A 23,465-nucleotide genomic window follows, 5' to 3' on the forward strand; every position below is an offset into this window, starting at 1 on the left:
CCACGCGCGCGCGCACTCTCTTCTTCCTCCGGCCTCCCTCTCAGGCTGCTCGTGCCCTCCCCCTCTCCCTCGCGGACAGGCGCGCGTGTCCCCAACCCCAGGGCACTCCCTAGCCACCACCGGAGCACCCACCTCTTGGCCCGCGGATAGTGGAAAGCACCCTTACGCGCGCACGCGCGCGCGCGCGGGAGGGCCAGCCACCCCGAGGCCAGGTAGCCGAGGAAGAAAGAGGCGGGGAAAGAGTTGGCAGAAGGTACTTTGATTGGTTGCGGGGCGGGGCTAGGTGAGGGGGCGTGGTGGGCTGGTGTGGGCCCCGGGCCAGCCTGAAGACCAGGGGCTCCTGGGTTGCGAGGGGGTGTGGGGTGAAAAACGAGAGCAAACTAAATCTGAAGCAGCTTCCCCTCCCCCTGTCCGTTCTCTTGAACGACTTGGATGCGTTTCGCTTGGGCCTCCGGCGTCTTCCCTGGGCAGAGTAAATAAACTACAACTCCCAGCAAGCTCTGCGGGAATTTTCTATTGGTCATACGTACGTAGGTTCATTCCGCCACCGAGAAAAAGAATCCCGGAAGTTTTTCGAGGAATGTGGCGCGGGAAGTTTCGCCTGGCCTTGAGCCACACTGGGATAAATGCCAGTGTTCCTTCCCAAGGCAGGGGCTCTAGGATACAGTTAGCTATCTTAGACACGGAGAGGAAAGGGGCATCCCTGGCGGGAGGGGGAAGGGAGAGGGATTCGGCGGAGGGATCTGTGCGTCGAGCCGTGAAGCGACCCTGAGCGGAGAGCGGACGCGTCTGTATAGGGCTGAGGGAATTGTGCTCCGCGCTGGGGGCCTTTCCCCCGGCCGCCGGCTGCAGGTCAGTAAGCGGGGACCACCCTCGGGGGGACCGGCATCGAGATGCCCGAGCAGCCTCGGACGCACCCCTTCTTCCCGCGCTCCTTTCCCATTGTGGACCCTGAGTTTGCCTGGTTGGAGACTGACCGATTGGGGGGCCGACCACTTCCGGTGGGGGAGGGGGCCTGGCAAAGGGGCCACCTACTTCCGGAGGGGAGGGCTCAGCTCTGGGTACCTGCTCACTTCCGGTGAGGAGGTTGATTTGAGGCGGGGTGGTCTCGGGGAAGGCTCTCCCACCCCCAGCCCCACCAGGTGATGATGCTTCTCGCACTGTAATAAACCACTAGCAGCCCAGCCCCTAATTGCAAGTCATTTCCCACCTCCAGCTGTGTTCTCTGAGCTCTGGGTCCAGGTAGTTTTCAGTGAATAGAAGACGCTGAGGCCTGAATCCTTTCTAAGAAAATAACAGTAGTAATAGAATGTAAATCGTCTTCAACAAATAAACTCGTTTCTTCCAGATACCCAGATCCGTTGGTTAAGGTCATTGAGCCCTCCTCAGCTTCCTCGTGTGTTTTTAGGCTGCCTGACTACAACAATCTCTTGTCCAGGTTGTCCCAAAAGTCTTAGTGTGGCTGAGGCTGGTCTGGTATTAAACTGTGAGGAGATTTTGGGGCAACCTCCATAAGAAGTTGTGTGAGCAGTAGTGAAATCATTTCAATTCGTCCAACATTTATCCAGAGCTAGCTGGTGCAAGGTAATCATTGTCTGACTTACTAGCTAGTGGGAATAGACCAACGTATTTATTTTTGATTTGTGTCCTAGAGTGTATATTCCCTTAAGGAAACTTATTTTTCATCCATGTCTTCAGTGTCTAAACATCTGGAAGTTTGGCAAATTTTGAAGTGAATTAAATTCTAATTTATAGACTTCAAAATAATTCATTTTGAGGAATACTTAAGTGCTAATAAGGTGTTTGGTTTTTTAAACCCCTATCTTTTGTTTTAGAATCTATACTGTGTATTGACAGAAGTGCAAACGGGGCTAGGAAGTGGGAGTTAAGTGACTTGCCCAGGGCCATGCAAGTATCTGAGATTTGAACCCAAGAATGCCAGTCTCCAAGCCTTACTCTCAATCCTATCTACCCCCTATTATGTTCTTAATAAGACAGATTGGTGGGGCAGTGGATGGAGAACTGGACTTGGAGTTCAAATTTGGTTACAGAATTTACTAGCCTACTGACACCTGTTACTTAACCTCTATTTCCTCATTTGTAAAATGGGGATAATAACAGCACCCCCCTCCTAGGATTGTTGCAAGGATAAAATGAGATACTATTTGTAAAGCATCTCCACCTCTACTAAAGATGATTGTTCTTGAGAAAGCAGTATGAGGTATTAAGTAAAAAAGCTCTGGATTGAAGTCAGAAGACCCATGTTCAAATTCTTGATGTGTATGACCTTAGACTTTAAGTGTGTGACGCTTAACCTTTCCAAGGGCTTCAGTTTGCTTATCTATGAAGTGAAAGGATTGAAATAAGCCCTCTTTTTAAAAATATTGTTTATTGATTTTCTTTTTTTACATTGCTGTTCTTCTCCCTTTCCTAACCACAGAACCTTTCTTTGTAACAAGTAGTCAAGCAAAACAAATCAGCACATTGACTATATCTGCAAATGTTTGCTTTGTTCTCTACCTAAAGGTCCAACCCAGCCCTTCCACCTGGTGGGAGGTGTGCTTCAACAACATTCTATCCCCCATATTTCCCAAGCAATTAGTACCTCTTCCCCCCACCCCCCCTTGTATTTATTTGTACATTTTTGGTATAAATGAGTATATGTATGGATGTGTGTATTGTTTTCCTGATACAAAGTAAGTTCCTTTAGGGACTGTTTTGTTTCCCCTTTGTGTCCTAAGCATCTAGTATATTATGGGTGTTAGACAAATAGTGGGTAGGCGCTTAACACATTCTTATGTATTGATTGATTTTAGGATTGGTCACTATATTGATTAGAGCTCTGTAGTCTTTGGAGTCTGTTTTCCATTGCATCTTTGTGATCAACCTATAAATTGTTCTTTTGGTTCTGCTTACTTTATTCTATTAGCAACTCTGAAGCATTTAGTGTGTTGTGAACTGAGATTGCTATTGTTAATTGGCCCGATTTGAAACAATTTAGAGAGTAAAGCTTTTTATTTATTTCTGTTGAATGTCTAATGAACTATTTTATTTAAACAAATTCGAAAATTAGAACTTGATTTCTTCATTTTTTGTAATTTTTGTTTTGAAGAATTAAAAAAGATTATTCCAGATCTTGAAAATTCAATTATTAGTCTTTAGTTTGTTGTAATGGGTGAGAAAGGAGTGAATGAAGGACTTGCAGAATTACCATAAATAAAGTGGATTGAGAAAAAAAAAAACCGACAACATAAAGTCTGAGTGCAGTTTGCTAAAAGAGGGGAACATAAATAATTAGCAAGATATTTATTTCATTATCATTAAAACATTTTGTCAGATGGAAAATAGAAATATTTATTACTTGTAACGCTATAAAACCTACAGAGTATTATAGATTTACTCTAACAGATTAAACTCTAGGATTTGGAATTATGGAAATAATAGGAAATTGTGAAAAAGTTGGAGAAAATGATGTTAAAATATGGATTCCAATAGTTACATTTCCTTTGGGTAGTTGGAAAGCAAAGGAGTATATTAAATTGGCCTTTTATGATGTTACACAGGAGAAATGCAATATAATAGAAATAAGAAAAATTGCAGTAGCTTAAAGACTTGAGCAGGTTGAAGAAGTGTCTGTTCAGAAAAAGCAATATATAAAGCACGTATCTGAGAAAGGATGTTTTCTGATAAGTGGCAGTTATTCATTGGTTCTATTAAAGGAGAAATATTAGAGGAGTATGTGCAGAGTAGAGAGGTTGAAGATGATAGAATGTTTTAGAAAGAGTTATATGGAGAAGCTTGTGGATTTGCTCTTTAATAAAAGGAAGTTTTAAAAATATGCTTGCTAGGGGGCAGCTAGATGGTTCAGTGGATTAAGAGGCAGGCCTAGAGATGGGAGGTCCTAGATTCAAAAATGACCTCAGATGCTTCCTGGCTATGTGGCCCTGGGAAGTTACTTAACCCCAATTGCCTATCCCTTATTACTCTTCTACCTTGGAACCACAACATAGTATTGATTTTATGAAAAAAGGTAAGGATTTAAAAAATATGCTTGGTTGCTATTTCTGTTATTTTTTTCTAGTCAGAACACTAAATAAAAATGAGAAAATAAACTAAAGAGTATGGACTTTATTTGGGGGTATGTGACTAAAATTTTGTTTTAACTGAATTATTTAAGAACCTGTAGGTCTAAGTAATAATACTCAGATTATATCCTCACATCACTTCTCAAAGCATCCAGAGTTGATACAGGCTAAAATAATTAGGAATAAGGGTCAATAATACAAAACTCAGCCCATTGGCAGAATTTATAACATTTATCATCTTACAGAAATATTTTATTCTATTGAAACAGAACTTTTGAGTGCCAATGGACTCCAGAAATCTTTTACTTCAATTCAATGTAGGTCCCTCTGCAACATTCCTAACAAGTGGACATCCAGTCTCTCTTTTAAGTGATATAGAGCTCACTATCTTACTGGACAGTGTTTGAGGATCGCTCTTATTTGAACAAAACAAAACAAAAAATTGTATACATTGAACTAGAATCATCTTTCCTATGATTTCTACATGTTGACTATTTTCGTCTATCTTTTGTCCATTTTAGGTCCCTCCCTCCAAAAGTATACTAACATTCTTGATACACTGTTTTTATATCCTGAAGGTTTGAGTAGTGAGTGGGTAAGATGTTTTTATATTTTTCTTCCTTGTTTTGTTAAAGTTGCAAAAACTTTAATGTTTTACTTTCCAGATGGAAATCAAGGCTAGGAAGCTCAATTGCTGCCTCCCTACTTAAAAGGTAGAGGGTATGATCATGGTTTGGACAGCACCCAAACTACAACCTAAAATGTGTCTGATCTTGCTTCAATTTAAACTGTTTAAAACCCCTATTCTCAGCATTGCAGCCTGACTTATCTAAACTCTATTGCATCCTCTGTTTCAATACCCAGACTTTCAGTTCAATAAATATTAATTAAATGTGTTACAGGAGTACTCACACACTTCTCTCTCTAACCCCCAAGACTAGAATCAGCATCTCAACTGGAATGAACCTGAGAGATTGTAAGCTCATTCAGTCCCATTCCTTTCTATACTCTTTCCTCCATCAACAGTATTGGGGAACATGTTATTATTTCCTAAGGCCTCCCATTCCATTATTAGAAAGCTCTCATTGTCGAAGAGTTCTTTTATGTAGTCAAAATCTGCCTCTGTCGATTCTCTCCATTGGTCCTAGTTTTGTCCTGAAGCCACACAAAGTGAGTCTGATTCTCAACCTGCTTAACTTAAAAACTGCCACATCCCTTTCAGGAGATACAAATAGAATAAAGAAAGATGTGCTCTCTTTTTTATTTAATTTTTAGTTTGCATACAACATCTTAAAATTTTTTAATTATTTCAATCAGCAAAAATCTGCCTTCTCACATTTCCCCCAAACTTCCTCACTGTACCCCAGATTGAAAACGGAAGAAACACAGAACCCATTACAAGCATATATAACAAATCAAAGCAGATTTCCACATTTGCCATGTCTAAAAACGTTTGTTTCATTCTGCACTCTGAATCCTTTACTTCTTCAATAGAAATTGGCTTGTTTCATCATTAGTCTTCTGGAATAGTGATTGGTTATTATGCTAATGAGTTTCTAATTCTTTCAAAGTTGTTTATTTGCTTTTACCATATTGCTGTCATTGTTCATATTATTCTTTGGTTCTGTTCACTTCACTCAACATCAGTTCATATGTGTCTTCCTCAATTTCTCTGCAACCTGCCCCATCTTTTCATACAGGGTAGTAGTATTCTGTCATTTATATACTGCAGTTTGTTCATCCATTCCCTAGTTTTTAGACCCTTGGCTTCCCATTCTTTACCATCTCAAAAAGAAGCTTTGAATGTTTTTATACTTTCTTAGTTTTTTCAATAGGATTGATCCCTCTCTTAATTTATCCTCTTTCTAATTCCCCTCCCCATGACCCTTTTTAAAGTATTTTCTTGTTGTGTGAACTTTGTGTACCCAGCTCTGTCTTTTTTTACCAGTTTAGATGAGAGTGGATTCAAACATCAGCTGCTTCCCTCCAACCCCCTCCTTGTTAATATATATGTCTACTTGTCTATCCTGATTATGTGAGATACTATCTCCTTATCTTTTCCTTCCCCCCAGAATATTCTTCTTCCCCTCTCTTTCCATTATTCTCTTAAGATCATTCAGGAATAACAGAACCATTTCCAGGCCTTGTCTAATTAGACTGCCTCTGATCCCTAAAGATGATAGGGAAAGGAAGAGGACACAAGTATCATTCTCTCATATTTGAATGTAAAGCAGTTTATCCTTATTTGGTTCTTTATCATTGTTCATTTCTGTTTGTCTTTTTATGTTTCTCCTCACTCCTATGTTTGCACTTCATTTTGTATATAGCTCTGGTGTTTTCCGTCAGGAATGCTTAGAAGTCCTCTATTGCATTAAAGTTCGATTTTCCCCTGTAGCATTATACTTCATTTTGCTGGGAAAGTTATTCTTGGCTGTAAGCCTATATCCTTTGCCTTCTGGAGTCTCATATTCCAAGTTCTCTGCTTTTTTATCGTGGCAACTGCTAAATTGCATATGTTCCTGAGTGATTCCTTGGTACTTGAATTCTTTCTGGTTGCTTGCTATGTTGTTTTTTTTTGACCTAGACTCTTTGAGCTTTAGCTATGACATTCCTTGGAGTTTTCATTTTGGGGTTTCTTTAATGACATGACTAGTAGTATTCTTTTCTAGTTCTACTTTGTCCTCTGGTTTTAAGAGAACTAGCCAGTTTTCTTGAAATATGCTATCAAGGCTTGTGGTATTCAAATAGTTTAGTGATTCTTAATTTTTTTCAGGTCATTTATTTTTGATATGAGATATGTTTTATTTTCTTCTATCTTTTGGGTCTTTTGCCTTTTTTTTTTTTTTAATATTTCTTGTCTCGTGGAGTCATTAGCTTTCCATTTGGTCCATTCCGATTTTCAGCGAGTTTGTTGCTTGACCCAGGTTTGTATACCTCTTGTGCCAAGCTATTAATTAATTCCCTTTCCAATTTTCTTCCATAATTCTCATCCTTTCCAGTGTTTTCCTCAGTAATCTCATTGAATTTAAATTAAAAACTCTTGCTTTGTCTACTCTAGGAATTTAAGTTTAATTTGTGCCCAAGCTATGTTTTTCTCTGAAACGTTGCTTGTAGATATTTTGGAATCATTCTCTTTTGAGATTATGTCTTGTGTTTCCCTTAATATCACAATAGCATTTTTTTTCCTTACTCTGTCAATTTATATTCTGACTTCAAATTTGATTTTAGGATTGTGATATTAGAACTTTGTTCTGCTCTTCTTCTGGAGAAACCTAGACTGATCCTGAGTGTTGTTATTTCAGGATCCCAAGGAATAGACTGGGGACCTGTATGCTTTGATTATCCTAAAAGTGGTCTGATCAAGGGCAGAGTCTAATTACTGCTTCCCTGGTCTGAATTCTGCAAGTACCTGATCTGGGTTTGAACCTGAGCAATAGCAGACTGATTTTTCACTCAGTCCCTATCAACAAAGCTCTTTTGGCCTAGAATGGCTGAAGTGGGACTTCCCCTTGGTTTGGGATTCCTTACTTAGTTATTCTTCTGGAGGCTGAGCTTTGTTTCTGTGGTCTAAGCCCTACTCCACTCTACCACCACCCCAGTTCTCTATTCACCCTGGATCTAAGTAGTGGTGGACAAAGTTGCCAGTTCACACCTGTTCCCCTTGCAGTACCCCAGTATGGGCCTAATAGTGCCCTAAGATGGGTCTGGGATATCCTTTGGCCTTGAAGCACAGCCTTTCCCTGGGTGCTACTTGCTTTTGATTGATCCCTGTCCTCAAAATCCATAGACTTCTCTTTCTCTTGATGTGAAGCAGAGCTGGTCATTATGACTTTTTTTGGATTTCCCCATCAAGATTTGGTCTGGTGCATTTTTTAGATGCATTTTCATAGACCTAGATTTCCTACATCTATGTTTAACAGGAATTTTGTGGAAGAAAACTTGACTGTACTGCTTTAACTACTACCATCATTGTTGTAAAAGCAAACTTACACATAACTAAAATCCCAAAATAAAATCATAAATACACTCATGTGAAAGACCATTCCAACAGTTCTTTCTCTGGAGGTAGATAACATTCCCTGTCATAAGTCTTTCAGGATTGTCCCAGAGCTATGCATTGCTGAGAGTAGCCAAGTTTTCATAGATAGTCATCCAATATTGCTATTATTGTAATAATTCAGTGTTCTCCCAGTTCTGTTTATTTCACTCTGCATCAGTTCCTGCAGATCTTTCCAGCTTTTTCTGAAATCACCTCGCTTATCATTTCTTATATAGCACAATAGTGTTCCACCACCATGTACCACAATTTATTCAGCCATTCTCCATTCGATAGATATCCCCATTCAGTTTCCAATTCTTTGCCACTTCAAAAAGAGCTGCTGTAAATATTTTTGTACAAGTAGGTCCTTTCCCCCTTTTTTATTATCTTTTTGTGATACAGACCCTGTAGTGGTATTACCAGATCAAAAGGTTTGCATGGTTTTATAGCCCTTTGGGCATAGTTCCAAATTGCCCTCCAGAATGGTTGAATCAGTTCATAATTCTACCAACAATGCACTAGTGTCCCAATTTTGCCACATCCCCTCCAGCATTTATCACTTTACTGCCATATTGGCTAATCTTGACAGGTGTTAAGTGGTACCTGCATGTTGTTTTATTTTCATTTCTCTAATCAAGAGCGATTTGGAACTTTTTTATATGATTATTGATGGCTTTGATTTCTTCATCTGAAAATTGCCTGTTCATATATTTTGACCATTTGTGCATTGGAGAACCATCTATCTATTTTTAAGTCTTGAATTCATTCAATGGGAATATAGTGCTAGGAGCTTGAGAATTCAGTATCTACCCATCAATGCTTTCTTTAGCTTTCTTTAGCAAAGAGAAGACTACTAATTTCCTAGACTGCTTTAGTAACTTCATGATAACAATTACAATAGCTTTAAGGAAGCCTTAATAAAGGATGACTCTAGAGTTTCCCCTATACTTAAAAGTTGATGTAACCTATGGTATCTGTGAATTTTTATTTTAGTCATGCATCCATTATATTATTTGTATTTTTTCAGTGTAGCAAGATGTTAGGAGGTTCCCTCTAAATTTTAAATACTTAGTTATACACAGTAATCCCTACTCTGAAGTCTGTGGAGGTAAGAAATAATTCATGAAACAGCATTGTCTATCATAACATTTCAAGGATCTATTCAACAAGTATTTATCATCATTTTGCCAGTGTAGGTACACCAGATTTGCAGTCTTTAAGTGATCTAACCTTTTGTGAGTGAGTTCTTATGGATGAAAAATTTATCACCCTGCAGTTAACCTCTTGAGTGTCTGTGAACTTAGTGAGGCTATGTGGTTCTCATATGACAGTCTTGGTCTCATTAGGTCCATATTCATTGCCTTTCCAGCATGGTAGAACATAAAATAGTAGACTTCGAGAAAGGAGGAATTTTAATTGCCATTTAAAGCCAACCAAACCCTTCATTTTACAGATAAGGAAACCAGAACCAGAGAGGTGAAGGGATTTTGTATTTATAGAATGGTTAAGTACATACCCCAGATCACCTAATAAGTGAAAGAGGCCAGATTTGAATCCAGTTCTCTTTCACTCTACCATACTGCCTCTCCTGTGGGATTTGAAGTCCACTGCCATAAGCCTTTGACCAGGCTTCCTTCATTCTATGATGAAATATTAGCCAGATTTTAACAGGAATAATAAAGACTGGCATTTATGTAACACTCTCAGGTTTACCAGAGCACTTTCTCTGCTACATCAGTGAGCTAAGACATAGCTGAGAACAAAATGTGGGCTGGCAGAATTGAATTCCATGTTTGCAACAGGATTGCAGATGTTAGATCTATTTGGTATGTCTTGATTAGCTTGACCTCTATTCTCACATTCTGCCTGTTCTTCCCTGTTGAATATTAAACATTTTGGTGTGTGATAACATTAACCTTGGCCAAGAATAAATAAAGGCATGATTCTTCTATTCACACAACTTCGTGGTAAATACAAAGCACTCAGATGTGTGCACTTTGCAAGCTTTAAAACACTATATAATTGCTAGCTGTTACTAATGATATTATATCTACATAGAAATTTTATTAGATGTGTTTGGAAGAGAAATGGAGCATCATGATGATGTAGAGTAGAAAAAGCACTGGTTGCCACCACTTCTGAGTCGTATGACCTTGAGCAAATCAGTATCTCCTGGCTGCAGTTTCTAAGTGTGCTACCATCTGTCGATGTCCAAATGCAAGGTTTGGTGATCTCTAGGCCTCAGATCTGTGAATCTGTATTTGAAGAAAGGAAGGCATTATATTCTAAAAGGCATGTTTGCTGAATTAAGCTGGTTCTCTCTGGCTTTAGTGTGTGTATCTATCATGTATAGAATATATATCATTAATATGTAATAGTATATATGTATATATAGGGTTTTATATATATATATATATATATATATGTATATATTTTTTTCCATGCTAAATGTCTGTAGATACCTAAAGAGGTTGTGAATATTTCAAGATTGTTGGACAACTTGAAGATCTCACTCACATTCTGTGCCTCCCACAACAATTGATAGGTCTCTGCTCTTAATTCTGTGATCAACTTTATTATTTATTATTATTATTCCTGTTGACTCCTTAGGAGCATAGGGCCGCAACCATCTCACGCCAACGGACTCTGTTCTGGGCAACTTCCCCCAGCTGGGCCCATGTCATTCCGACTGTTTTTGTTTCATTTTCGGCAGATCTTCGCCAGGTCTGTTTTGGTCTTCCAACTTTCCTCCTCCCTGAAGGGTTCCAGCTCAATGCTTGTCTGGCTACGTTGTCTTCCGGTTTTCGTAGTGTATGTCCTATCCATCTCCACTTACATTTCTTTATGTCCTGACTAATGGGATACTGGATTGTTCTTTCCCAGAGACTAGCATTGGAGATCTTTTCAGGCCATCTGATGTTCAAGATGTGACGTAGACATCTATTAACAAATGTTGTGATCGTATAGTGGTTAGTACTCTGCGTTGTGATCAACTAGTTGAACCCAAAAGCAATTTTGTTTCTTCTTAGAGAAAAATAGAAGTTACATGAAGTGTGAGCCCCACAAAATTCCTTCTCTGCTCCTAGTACTATAATCCCCTCAGTGTTTAACAGCCCCCCAAAAATGGATTTTACTGTTTTGTTCTTTTTCATTGTGCAGATGGGATGCTAGTACTTGTTTTTTTAAAATCCAGATGGATGTAGTAATCTTTCTGTCCTATCAATCCCTAACTCTACCTTTCTTCTTATACTTTTACTATCTACTTTATAGTATATAATAATGCACTTATATATTTTTCTTTAATCTAGAATCTCTGGGCTTTGGCAGTGACATTCCTTGGAGTTTGCATTTTGCATTTTGGAGTTTCTTTCACAAGGTGACTAGTATATTCTTTTCTATTCTACTTTGTCTTCTAGTTTTAAAAAAACTGGCCTTCCACTAAGAAGATCCTTGAGAGTAGGGGCAAGATTTATTCCTATTCATGCCTTTCCCAAAATGCAATACATATTCATTGAACTAGTATGCCAGATGTAATATGCTAAATGTAATGTTTGGAAATATAATATTATTTTTTAAAAAAGACTATTGTGGTCACCATTTTTAAAAAAATAATATACCCCTAAGTCACAAAGATGATAGTAGCTTTTAACATTTAAATTTTAATATAAATATAGTCAAAGAAATAAAGAAGAAAAGAAATAAAAAAAATTTTCTTTTATAGTCTTCCTTCTCCACATCATGTCCTTTCCCTCTGCTTTGGTCTACCACATCTCTATGACCCGGACCTGTAACCCCTAGTTCTGGGTCGCTAATGGGATGGCTCGGACAAGCCGAAAGTTCTTGACCTTGACAGGAAAGGGGTTCCCTTTACACAGAACTCATAATTGTCCTTTGGCCTCAGTGAATATTAATCTTCAGATGCCACTTGGATATGAAGTCAGATCATCTTAATGTAGAGAGTTTCTGGTTTTAAAGCAAAAGTTGTCAGGCAAACAAATCAAAAGATTTGTTTTTATCATAACCTGTATCCTTTAGGAAAGCCTGATGCTAGATGAGATAGTGAAATAAGGATTATAACTTCCCCTTAGACCATAACAATTATTGATTTGAGTTAGCTAGGTGATTCAGTGGATAAAGAGCCAGGCCTGGAGATGGGAGGTCCCGGGTTCAAATTTGGCCTCAAAAATTTATGAGGGTACTTACTGCCTCGCCCAATTGCCTAGCCCTTACCTCTCTTCTGCCTTGGAACTGATACTTAATATTAATTCTAAGATAGAAGACAAGAGTTTAAAACAAGAAAACAAAGTATTAATCTAGAAGATAGTAACCAATTCAGTTCCAACAAACTAGGAATCTCCTTTTTAACATGGGCATATTCTTTTCTTTTTCCACTCTACTATGCATCATGCTGAGTTTCTTTTGAAGAATCTGAATCTAATACAATAATTCCTTTTCACTCATTTCATTGGTCACCCCATGAGATTTTCTTGGCAAAGATACTAGAGGAGTTTGCCATTTCCTTCTCCAGCTTGTTTTGCAGATGAGGAAATTAAGGCAAACAGGCTTAAGTGACTTTTCCAGAGTCACACAGCTAGTAAGGGTCTAAGGCTGGATTTGGTCTCTGGTTTTCCTGATTTTAGGCCCTGTGCTTTTTCTACAACATAGGACCCTCTAATTCCATTCTCAACCAGAGCTACCTCAGGCACTGTCCTTCCCTTTAATTCAGTAAATATTTACCAAGCACCTCTTATATGGCAGACCCTATGCTGGACACTGATGCAAACAAAATGAAAAAGAACAACAGTCCCTTTTCACAAAGTCTTTAAGATTAATTAATGTGGATGTACCCCATTTAGGATGACACAGTACAGTGGAATGAAAGCAATGTACTCCAGATTTAGTACTCTAAGAAAATTTGAGATGAGGGAATTGGGGGAAATGTCATAGAAGGCTAGTATCTGAGAGGAACCTTCCAGGAAGAGAAAGAGACAGAAATGAATCCAGGTTTTGGAGTATAGGCTATATCCATGCCCAACAACAAAAGTAGTGAATAACTAGTTTTCCAGTTTGGCTGGAACGTAGAGTGTGTGAAAGGAACTTAAGCTTAAAAGTTAGGTTGGAGTAAGGTCGTAGAGCCGTATTGGCAAAGGCTTGGCATGCTGGAGGGGGCTGCTCCTTCCCCTTCTCTACTACGACTGAGGACAATTTTCACATGTCCTGCCCCTCTGTCCAACAGACCAATTCAAGACTTCCTTCCTCTGCTGTCTGGGGTAATAGGGCTCATAGGCAGCTTGAAGGTGCGATTTGGGCATGTGATCTCTAAAAGGTTCACCAACACTGTCATAGAGGGGCTTAATGTCCAGCTATAGAGTTTGTAGTTTATCCTAACTACCAAACAGTAAAAAAACAAAGACACTCAAAACAAATGAAAGCTAACAGCTGTTCAGTTTTTTGTGTCTTGATATTTTTATATTACACAAATACTCTTATGTCATGTGCTTCATTTTACTTGAGGTAGTAAGTAGGCATAAGTTCCTATTACAAAAACTGTATCATATATGAGTTGTAACAGAGCTAATATATTGTTGATGCTTAGTAACCATAATCAGGACTAGTTCTCTGTTCCTCCTTAATTGTCATCTGTATGGAATTACAGTGGCCTTTGTTCTGTGCTAAAGATCTTTCTTGGAATTCTCCAGGGATCTCAGTTAATGATGAGCATCTCTTCTGCTCAGTGGAGTTGGCAGTTGTGGCCAGGTTTTACCCAACTTCTATAGCTCAGCTACACCTGCTGACATTTCCTAAATTTGAAACTAGAGGCAGAGTGCTCTCAGTGGTGGCATCTTGGTGGGGCCACTTGTGTCCTTTGCCAGAACCAGAATTTTTGGAGCATGGTACTGAGTTGGTCTAATTATTCAAGCATTTTCCTGCCGCTAGGTTAGAAGCATGGTATACAATGTATTATTAACATTGTGTCCATCATGACTGTGTCATGGCAAGGTGGCAAATCTTTACATTGATACTTGGCAAAGAATGATGGCTATTCCACATTGTTGATGCCTTTCTCTTCTAACATATTCCCATTTAGGATTCTAGTCATAGAGAGCTAGAAAAGCTCCTACGGTCAGCTAGTCTATCTCCTTGATTTTACATAAGAGGAAATTGAGGGCTGTAGAGATGGAATGACTTGCCCCAGTCAGTCTTCTAGCCATATCCAGTCTTCTTTCCATTATTAAATAACTAAAGCCCAATATTGAAAAATCTTAATTTTTTAGAGAAATGGTACTCATTCAACTCAGTAACTTTTGTTACATGATTTTATAAGAGTCAGATGAAAGTAAAAATGAATTGCCTAATTTCATCTTTTGAGGGGAAAATCTTCAGATGTACAATAGTTTGAAACAATTTGTTAACAATAGTCAGTTCTTAACAGAAAATAATACCTGTTTCCAGTTAAGACCAAGGTAAATTTCAGAGAGGAAGTATTTTAGGGTTCTTTTTACCCAATTCTTTACTGTGAGTCAAATGAATCCTTTAAGTTTTATTTCTAGAGTCCAGATCCCAGGAGTCCTATAAACAACTATAAGCAGGAACCACATTTCTTAGTACTTCCGTGCAAAATTGTAAAAGGGGGGGAATGGAAGAACTATGGTTAAGGGTTCGTAATAAAGTTAAAAGAATGAGAATTTTGAATGCTTAGAAAATGTCAAGTTTCCTATTAGAAAATATAATTTATTTTTCCTTTAAGCCAAATTGTTTATTATTCAATCTCTGGGAGAAATAATTTTTTAAAGCTTCACCTATTTATTGATATAGTACAGATTTACTAGATAGAAATTCTTGAGCCAGTGAATTTGGAAGCTGATAAGAATTTATCAGTGTTTGCTTCTAGATTTTATTAAATATATTTCTGAATTTCATAAATCTGTAGTTTCCACTGCAGGCTCTCTTTAGTTTTCTAAAGCATGACTCATTGACCTCCTCCCCTACCCCCAGAAGCATATAGAAGAAGAACAATATAGATAAAATTGAGGTGTGACAGTATTATTATGTGCCAAGTCATGATAGTAGTGTTGTAAGACCATACCATATGTAAGAACAGTCTTTTCTGGCTAAGTGCTAATTTAAGGACTATATTATGTAAATGTTATGGAGTGGTTTTTATGTTGATTTCTGAAAGGGGGCATGAGCAGCTTTATTTTGCCAAAAAGACAGTGTCAGCTGCTAGCCACTTATTTCCTAGGAAAACAAACTACTTGCAAAATTCTAATTGGCAGGTTTTCTTTTCCCTGGAGTTTAATTAAAATCTCTGCACCATTCCATGATACTGAGGATGTTGTAGATTCTTGTAGTGTACCAGAAAAAAAAGGACTTGGGTCAGCTTTGTCCTGCTGCCTTCAGCTTGTGTTAATGGTATGTCCTCTTTAGTTTGGGTAGTTACTGCATCTAGCAGCCCTGTTTTTGGTAACAAATGACTATCTTATTTGTATTTTCCTTTTCCCTATTTTAAAAGGGGTCAAGAATTTGGCTTTTTCTGGCATTGACCCAAATAGCATTTCCCTCTTGAAGGTAGTTGAGATTTATTTATGGAGAGCATGTTCTGGGAATGGAAGCTTTTTGTTTGAAGCATTATAGATTCACAGTGGAAAGGCAGGAAAAGGGGAACGTCAGAGTAGCAAAGGGCAGTAGAGATCATCCTGTCTTATCTTAGCCTCTTGTTTTGCAGACAAAGCCTAGAAAGGCTAAGCACCCTACTTAATGCCTCACAGGGAGTTAGTAGAAGAGCCAAGATTCCAGTCCAGGACTTCAGATTAGACTGTGTTGGTGAACTTTTGGCATGCAGAGACCTCTGGGCACATGCGCTGTGACCAACCAGAAAGGCAGAGGGACTTAGTCAGAGGGCTTCTCCCTTTCCCCTCTCCACTGTGCCCCCTTGTCCCTCTGTCCAGCAGCCCAATGGAAGCACTTCCTCCCTCCCCTGAGAGGAGTGCTTGGGCCACTTCTCTCCCTTTCTCCCTCCCCTGTCTGGGGTTGGGGGTTGGGGGAGGGACTCACAGTACATGGTCTCTAAAAGGTTTGCCATCACTGCACTAGACCATGCTGCATGCTAAGGCACAGAGCTAGAACTTGGACCCAGATCATGTGTTCTTTCTTTTCACAACTTAGCATGGTCCTCTGGGAGGGGCCAAAGCAATGAATCCCATTAAGTAGAAAATAAATCCACGTTTGAATTCTGAGAGTCTTTGTTTCTTGGTGGCCTTGGACCCAAAAGGACCTGAGTGAAAATCTCACCTATGTCATATACCAGCTCTATGACCCTGGGTAGATCACTTAAGCCCTCAGCACTCTGGATGCCTTTCTAAGACTAAAAGTTCCAGAGAAGGTAAGTGGATAGGATCACCTTGCCGGAGAGTTTCCTATTCCATTGAAATCATAAATCCAGTCCTTATACTTTATTTGGCCAACCTTTTTTTTTTTCACAGCATTGCAATAAACCACATATGAGATGATAAGGGTATGGCCAATAGTTTCAGAAGAGAGAAAAGGGCTAGAGATGTTATGGAGGTAAAATTGACAGTCCTTGGCAGCATGTTGAATATGGAAAGAGGGAGGATTTGAGGATGACCCCTGGGTTGCAAGGCTGGGTGATTGGGAGGATGATAGTGCCCTTGATCATAATGAAGAAGTTAGGAAGAGGAGAGGGCTTGGCCAAGGGAATGGAGGATATAATGAGTCTAGTTTGGGACACATTGAGTTTAAGATGTCTCCAGGATATGTCTCTTAAGATATCCAATAGACAATTGGCAATGCAAAACTAAAGGATAAGAGAGAGGTTAGGGATGGATAAATAGACTTCAGAAATCAGCAGCAATCAGCAGCATGGAGACTAGATGAGAACACTAAGAGTAAGGGAAGGAGGGAGATTTAATTGGCACCAAAGTGATCTTCATATATAGATATTGGATCACACCTTATGCTTGAAGGCCTCACCTGCCTCATCTGGCCATGAGAAAGCCATTTCTGAGGCCAAGGGAGCTTCAGCTCAAGAGTTTTCAAATTCCAGACAGAACTGTGGCAGGTTACATTGTGGGCTTTTTATTGGAGAAAGTGTAATTAATTCCTTTTCATTTGTCTAGCACATGGGCTCAGGAAAAATAAAGAGGGTTTTCAAAGCTAAACTCTGAGCAGGGAGATCAGGTGTTTATGTTGGGTTTTAGAAAAGTTGGTCACTTGAAGCTATACTTTTCTTTTGCCTAGTGCTTTTATGCCTTTTTACATTTCAAAATATCCTGCTGTATATATATATACATATATATATATATACACACACATATATATACACATATATATATATACATATATATATTAGATAGATATAGATATAGATATATAGATATATAGATATATAGATATATAGATCTGTTTTTCACCTGGTAAATTCCATGGAAGACTGCATTGACTATACCTATAACCTACTTTACTGAAATAATGCTGACACGTTCTGGGAGTCCGCAATGGCATGAGACCAAAACTTAACTGGCATCGTGGGATCCCAGTTGGTTTAACTGCTCTGCCTGTCCTACTTGGTAATGCATGTGTAATTATACTGAATGGTAATCATTCTCAAGAGGTTCTGAAGTAGATTGCATTAAAAAGGGATTGAGAGGAAGAATTGGGAACTAGAGAGATAGAAACACAAATTATAGGGAGTGTGTATGAAAGACAGATTAGAAATTAAGCCTTCTGGTGCCCCAGTAGGTTTTTTTCTCCTTCTGTCTTAGTATCATTTCTAAGGCACAAGAATGGTAAGGGCTTAGGAAATTGGGGTTAAGGGACTTTATCAGGGTCACAGAGCTAGGAAGTATCTGGGCTTAGATTTGAACCCAGGTCTTCCTGACTCCAGGCTTGGTGTTCTATCTGCTGTGCTAACTACTCAGTAGCTTAAAGGCTGTAACCATGTGTTTAAAATGAGTGATGGTTGGCAAATTATCTTGTAAATTAGGAAAATAATTTTAAGCTAACACAAATTATATGTCTGTGTACATTGAATATTGAATTTGATGTTAACTTTTTATCTACTATCTATTTTATAACCTCAGTATCATTTATTTGGTACATTTTGAGTGTTATACTTCAGTCTATAAGAGAATGCCAAAACTATGGTGTTTTTTTTTCTTATTTACTGTGTCCAGGCCTTACAAATTTCATTTAATAGTCTTGTTAACTAGCTAATTCATTCAGAGAGGCAAAATTATTTGTAACTTTCTTGAGTTTATAACCAGATTGTTATGAACTAAGGAGATATTCTTTGAAGGTCAGAATCACTACCAAACCTTTAGAGATGAGATGATGGTAAGCAGGATTTTAGGTGTTATTTGCTTGTCTGGCAGACATGTGACCTCTGGGAGGTGAGACCAGCAGCAGCAGCGCCAGTTATCAGACTCCTAACATGGTGTGTGTAAACGATGTCTTCATAACTGATGAAAGAGAAGGGGTATAAGGAGATGAAACTGCTCCAAATATAGGTGGTACACCGAACCAAAAGCAGCTTTGGAAACAGCCGTCTCAAAGGAATCGAGCAAACTATTGTAGATAAATTAATAAAGTAGGGTATAAATGTTTAAGATTAGGTATTATTAGGAGGCTTATCAAGCAAGGCTGGAGAATTCTAAATGGAATTGGGAAGCAGGAAGTGGCTCTCTCTCCTGGGATGGACTCCATGTTGGCTGAGTGGAAGTTGCTGCTGACCAACTGACTCAATGGGAGACCTCAGGGAAAGTGGAGTTTGCATCCATCCTGGTATTCTGAAGGAAGAATCATCTGCCTGTGGGAAGTTAGGTTGAGAATGTCAAACCTGACCTGGGCTGTTGGTCATCTCAGGCTGGTTTAACTCCCTAGCCATACCCATCTCAAGGATTACTGGCTGAGGACCTGAGAAAGTCGTATCACTGCTGGATTTGGACTGGACTCAGCAGTGAGGATCCCACTCCCATCCCTGGTAGTCCAGCTGTACCTTGATATAGCCTTTAGCTTAGTGTAGATAAGTTCCTTCCCTGACCCAGAGACTTGCCCAAAGGTTTTTAGAATAGACATTCCTTCCCTTCCTTCAAAACCAAAGTTTATCTAATTAAACCTGTCTTTATAAATCTTTGGTCCCAGGCTACTCACTTGCTAGTTTCACAGATTCCCAGGCTAGGTGGATCTGTGATGGCAGTAGGTCTCAACTGCCAATCCATAATCTCTCATTCCTTGTTCTTTGGAGGAGTTTGTGGTTTCCCAGTTTGTTATTCCCAGTCTGTTGCCCTGTCCTATCAGTCCTCCTTCTCCCCTTTCTCTACACCTAGTAATATTTAAGTTACCCATAAGAGTTACCGCATAAGAAGTGGCACCCCAGATGAAGGATTGAGAAGAGAGGAGGAAGTTGTCACTTGGACAGCCAGCATACTTGGAGAAACTCATTGTACTCACATATACTCAGCTTGTCATCAATGATATGAATGACAGGATTGAAAAACTGGAAGGAAAAGGGTTGCAAAACAAATCCGAATCAGAATGTTGTGCCCAAAGAATACTGCCCTGAGCCAATAATATAACTACGGACCTGAGTTTGAGGGGAGGCATGTAACAGCTCATTCAGAAGTTGAAGGCAATGCAGAAATTCAAAGATTAGCCAGAAAAGTAACTAGAATGTAAAAAGAGTCAAATTACTATTTGTAGATGTTGAATTTGGCTTAAGGCAGCATTCTATTTATCTGTACAATGTAATCTCTACAACATTTTCTATTACCTTTTTTCCCCCTCTGCTGGGATTGATTTCTTTTTTAATATTATTTATTTGTTTGTTTGTTTTTTATAACCCTCACCTTCCCTCTTGGAGTCAATACTGTGTACTGGCTCCAAGGCAGGAGAGTGGTATGGGTAGGCAATGGGGGACAAGTGACTTGCCCAGGGTCACACAGCTGGGAAGTGTCTGAGGCCAAATTTGAACCTATGACCTCTAGGCCTGGCTCTCAATCCACTGAGCTACCCAGCTGCCCCCTGCTTGGATTGATTTCTAAGACTGGGACCAAATTTTTTCTTTTCTTTTTTTTTAATGTACTTTCTAGGTTTTTCTATGTGTTGATATTTTAAGTTCCTCTAAGAACTATTTTCACATACAATAATAATCAGAGAAAGGGCAGATGTCACCTCTTCTCTCTCTCAAGTCTAGCTAAACTCTGATTGCCCCAGTCACTTAGAATGCATCCAGACAGTTTGATTGCTTACTATATATCTAGGCTATTTGCCTGGTTTGGATGAATGGGAGTTTCCAGCTTTTCATTCCAGGAAAATGGATTGACAACTCTGCTGGTATTCACTCCTTAGGACTCCTTGGCCTTCGCACCTGACCTGCCTGTGTGACCTGCAGTTCCCTGGTACTGTCATACCTCCCGCTGACCAATTCTAAGGATACCTTGGCTTTACCATCTGCTCTTCAGCTGCATTATGAGGGTTTCTCTGCCTTTCTCCCTCCCCACAGATGAGCCTAGTTTTATTTTCTGTCTCTCCTAGTTAAGAATGTAAATGGGAGCAGCAACTGGCTTACTTGCTTTTTATGAACTCCAGCGCATAGCATCTAGTAAGTGCTTAATAAATTTTTTTCATGCAAAAAAAAAAAAAAGAGAGAGAGAGAAAGGAAAGATGATGTTTCTTGGGAGGAATGGTGGTGATTGTCTCAATGTTATGAATATGTGGTGTCATTTTGACATTGACAGGATCTAGAGTAGGAGGTTATTTAATCCAGTCTATAGAAAAACAGGAATCTCCCCTGCAGGACCTCTCTAGGAAGGCATCCAGCCCAATCTGGAAGACTTCAATTACCTCATCAGGAATCCCATTCCAGCTTTAACAGGACATTTCTAGTTATATCATGCAAAAATTTGCCTCCCTGAAACTTCAGCCTTTTGCTGTCCTCTGTAGCCAAGCAGAGAATATGTCTAGGCATTTTATTTGTCCTATAAAGGCTTAGGTTCCTTCTTGACATTTATGAAGAGTTTTAAAATGAGTGTTCACTATTATGGAACCAAAAATTCAAACAGGGAAGAGCCTTTAATTCACTCATTTATTAAGCACTTGCCATGGTGCCAGATCCTTTAAAAGTCAGAAATCATTTTTTACTTAGGATTAAAATGGCCTGCCTTCAAAGATCATACACTCCAGTAGTAAGAGATAAAGCATAGATACAAGGAAGATCTGACTGAAGGAGAAATCCCTTTGAGTATTCAGAGTGAGTCATCTCAGATTAGTGGGCAAAATTCTAGACTAGTACTCTAAAGAAAACCTTGGTTCACAGGAGAACATAATACACAGTGCCTGCAATATTGTGGAATGATCAAATGTGATAGACTTTGCTATTAATAGCAGTACAATGATCCAGAACGATTCTGAGGGACTTATGAAAAAGAATGTTACCCATCTCGGTTAGAGTAGGATTCATCAGGCTCATCACAGATGAAAACATGATTTATCACTTGTATATGTTTTGGGGTTTTGGTTTTATAAGTTTATTTACTTACAAAAATGATAATATGGAAATGTATTTTGCATGATAATACATGTATAACTCAGATTGAATTTTGTTAACTCCAGGAAGGGGGAAGGAGACAATATGGATCATATCAGTTTGGAAAACTTAAGTGGAAATTTGTTATTAAAATAAAAAAATAAAAAAGAATGTATGTGTTCAGATCCTCCTCAGGTCCCTCTTAGCTCTGTGACCCTGGACAAGTCATCCAAGATCATAGATTTAAGGACAGAAAGGACCTTACTGTAGTCCAAGTACTTTATTTTATAGACTCTATTTCCACAACCTCTGGGAAGTGGGAGCAGCAACCCCAGGTGTCAGATACTGTGTTACCTGAATGGCACTTGGAGAAAGAAGAGAAGGGCAATAAGGGAAGTCTGGTGACTCAGCAAAGATCAAACAGAGTAAATGACAGAAGGAAGATTTGTTTCCAGTTCTTCTCCATTCAAATCCATTGCTCCCTTCCACTGTTAAATTCTTTCAGCCTCAGTTTCTTTATCTGGTAAGGGAGATAATAATGCCAGTAGAACTTAAGCCATGGGCAAAATTAGATGACATAATAAGTGGAAAGCATTTTGCAAACCTTAGAGCACTATATAAATGTCAGCCTTTTTTTTTTTTTTTTCCATTATCCCTTTCAGTTAAGAGCATATTCAAGGATACATGTAGAATTAGTCCTGGCAAAGAGATATGGTCACATTATCAGACATTGGAGGAAAGGAAGGGCTGCTATCAAAAGGTTTTGAGATGAAGAAAAAGAAAGAAGAGGAAATTCTGGGTTAATAACATCCATTTTCTTGATAAAAAAAAAGAGATGAGGTCCTTACTTAAGAGGATGAAGGTTAGTGGTATGAGTAAAACCTAAATTGTTCTGGAATGCATTTAAAAATCAGTTAAATAGAAAGGCAGCTAGGTGGCTCAATGAATTGAGAGTTAGGCCTAGAGATAGGAGGTCCTGGGTTCAAATGTGGCCTTTGACATGTCCTAACTGTGACCCCAACTTAAGTTGCTTAACCCTCCTTGCCTAGCCCTTACCACTCTTCTAACTTGGAACCAATACACAATATTGATTCTAAGATGTAAGGTAAAGGTTTTTTTTTTTTTTAATCAATTAAATAAGGATGCTCTGGGCTTAGGAATTCATATCAAATAAAATGATCAAGTTACACCATATCTCAGACTTAGGATGAGCTCAGAAACTCTCCATGCTCTCCACTTTATTCATACATAAAGTATATAATGACTATCTACTCTTAAGCATCTCTCATGAGAGCGGTCATTCTCTATGTAAGACTACATTGGGCCTAGGAACACAGTGCATTGGGAGAGGTGCTATCCCTAGGGGAATGAAGATACAGGGTTTGTTTAGTGTCAGTTATATGAGACTGAAGAATTTGCTCTCATCCTCTTTGGGGAAACAGTTTTTCTGTTGTTTTCTAGCATAGTGCTTTGTTTCCTTTTGTTCTCTTTCTCTTGCAAGGTATGCATGTAAATGGGGGAGGTGACAACTTTGGGTCATGCCTAGTGGAAAGCTGGAATACTGTAGATAATATCTGCTTTGAGGAACTACTTTGTTTGTGGTGATTATGATCTGTGTTTGCCACCACTGGGTACCACAATGGCTGGCACATAAATAGGTGCTTAATGCTTACTGAATTGAATGGAATTGACAAGGTTTGTTTGTTTGTTTTTAATCACATCAGCCCTTGAATTAGCCTGGGTTTGGTCTATACCTGGAGTCACTGTTTTTAGAGTAGATCTCTTCTCCTTAAAAGGT

At 39.0% G+C, this 23,465-nt stretch overlaps 1 protein-coding gene across 1 annotated transcript in view; it reads left to right on the top strand.

Moving 5' to 3' along the window:
- The first annotated feature begins 775 nt into the window (after positions 1 to 775).
- The window catches only part of HMG20A (high mobility group 20A), a 75,018-nt gene continuing 52,328 nt past the window's right edge, over positions 776 to 23,465 (top strand). Inside the window, exon 1 of the mRNA XM_044659171.1 lies at positions 776 to 852. The gene's annotated coding sequence lies outside the window, so the exon portion shown is untranslated. The remainder of the gene's footprint in view (positions 853 to 23,465) is intronic.

Source organism: Gracilinanus agilis, chromosome 2 (assembly GCF_016433145.1).
Source record: "Gracilinanus agilis isolate LMUSP501 chromosome 2, AgileGrace, whole genome shotgun sequence".
NCBI classification, from domain to species: domain Eukaryota; kingdom Metazoa; phylum Chordata; class Mammalia; order Didelphimorphia; family Didelphidae; genus Gracilinanus; species Gracilinanus agilis.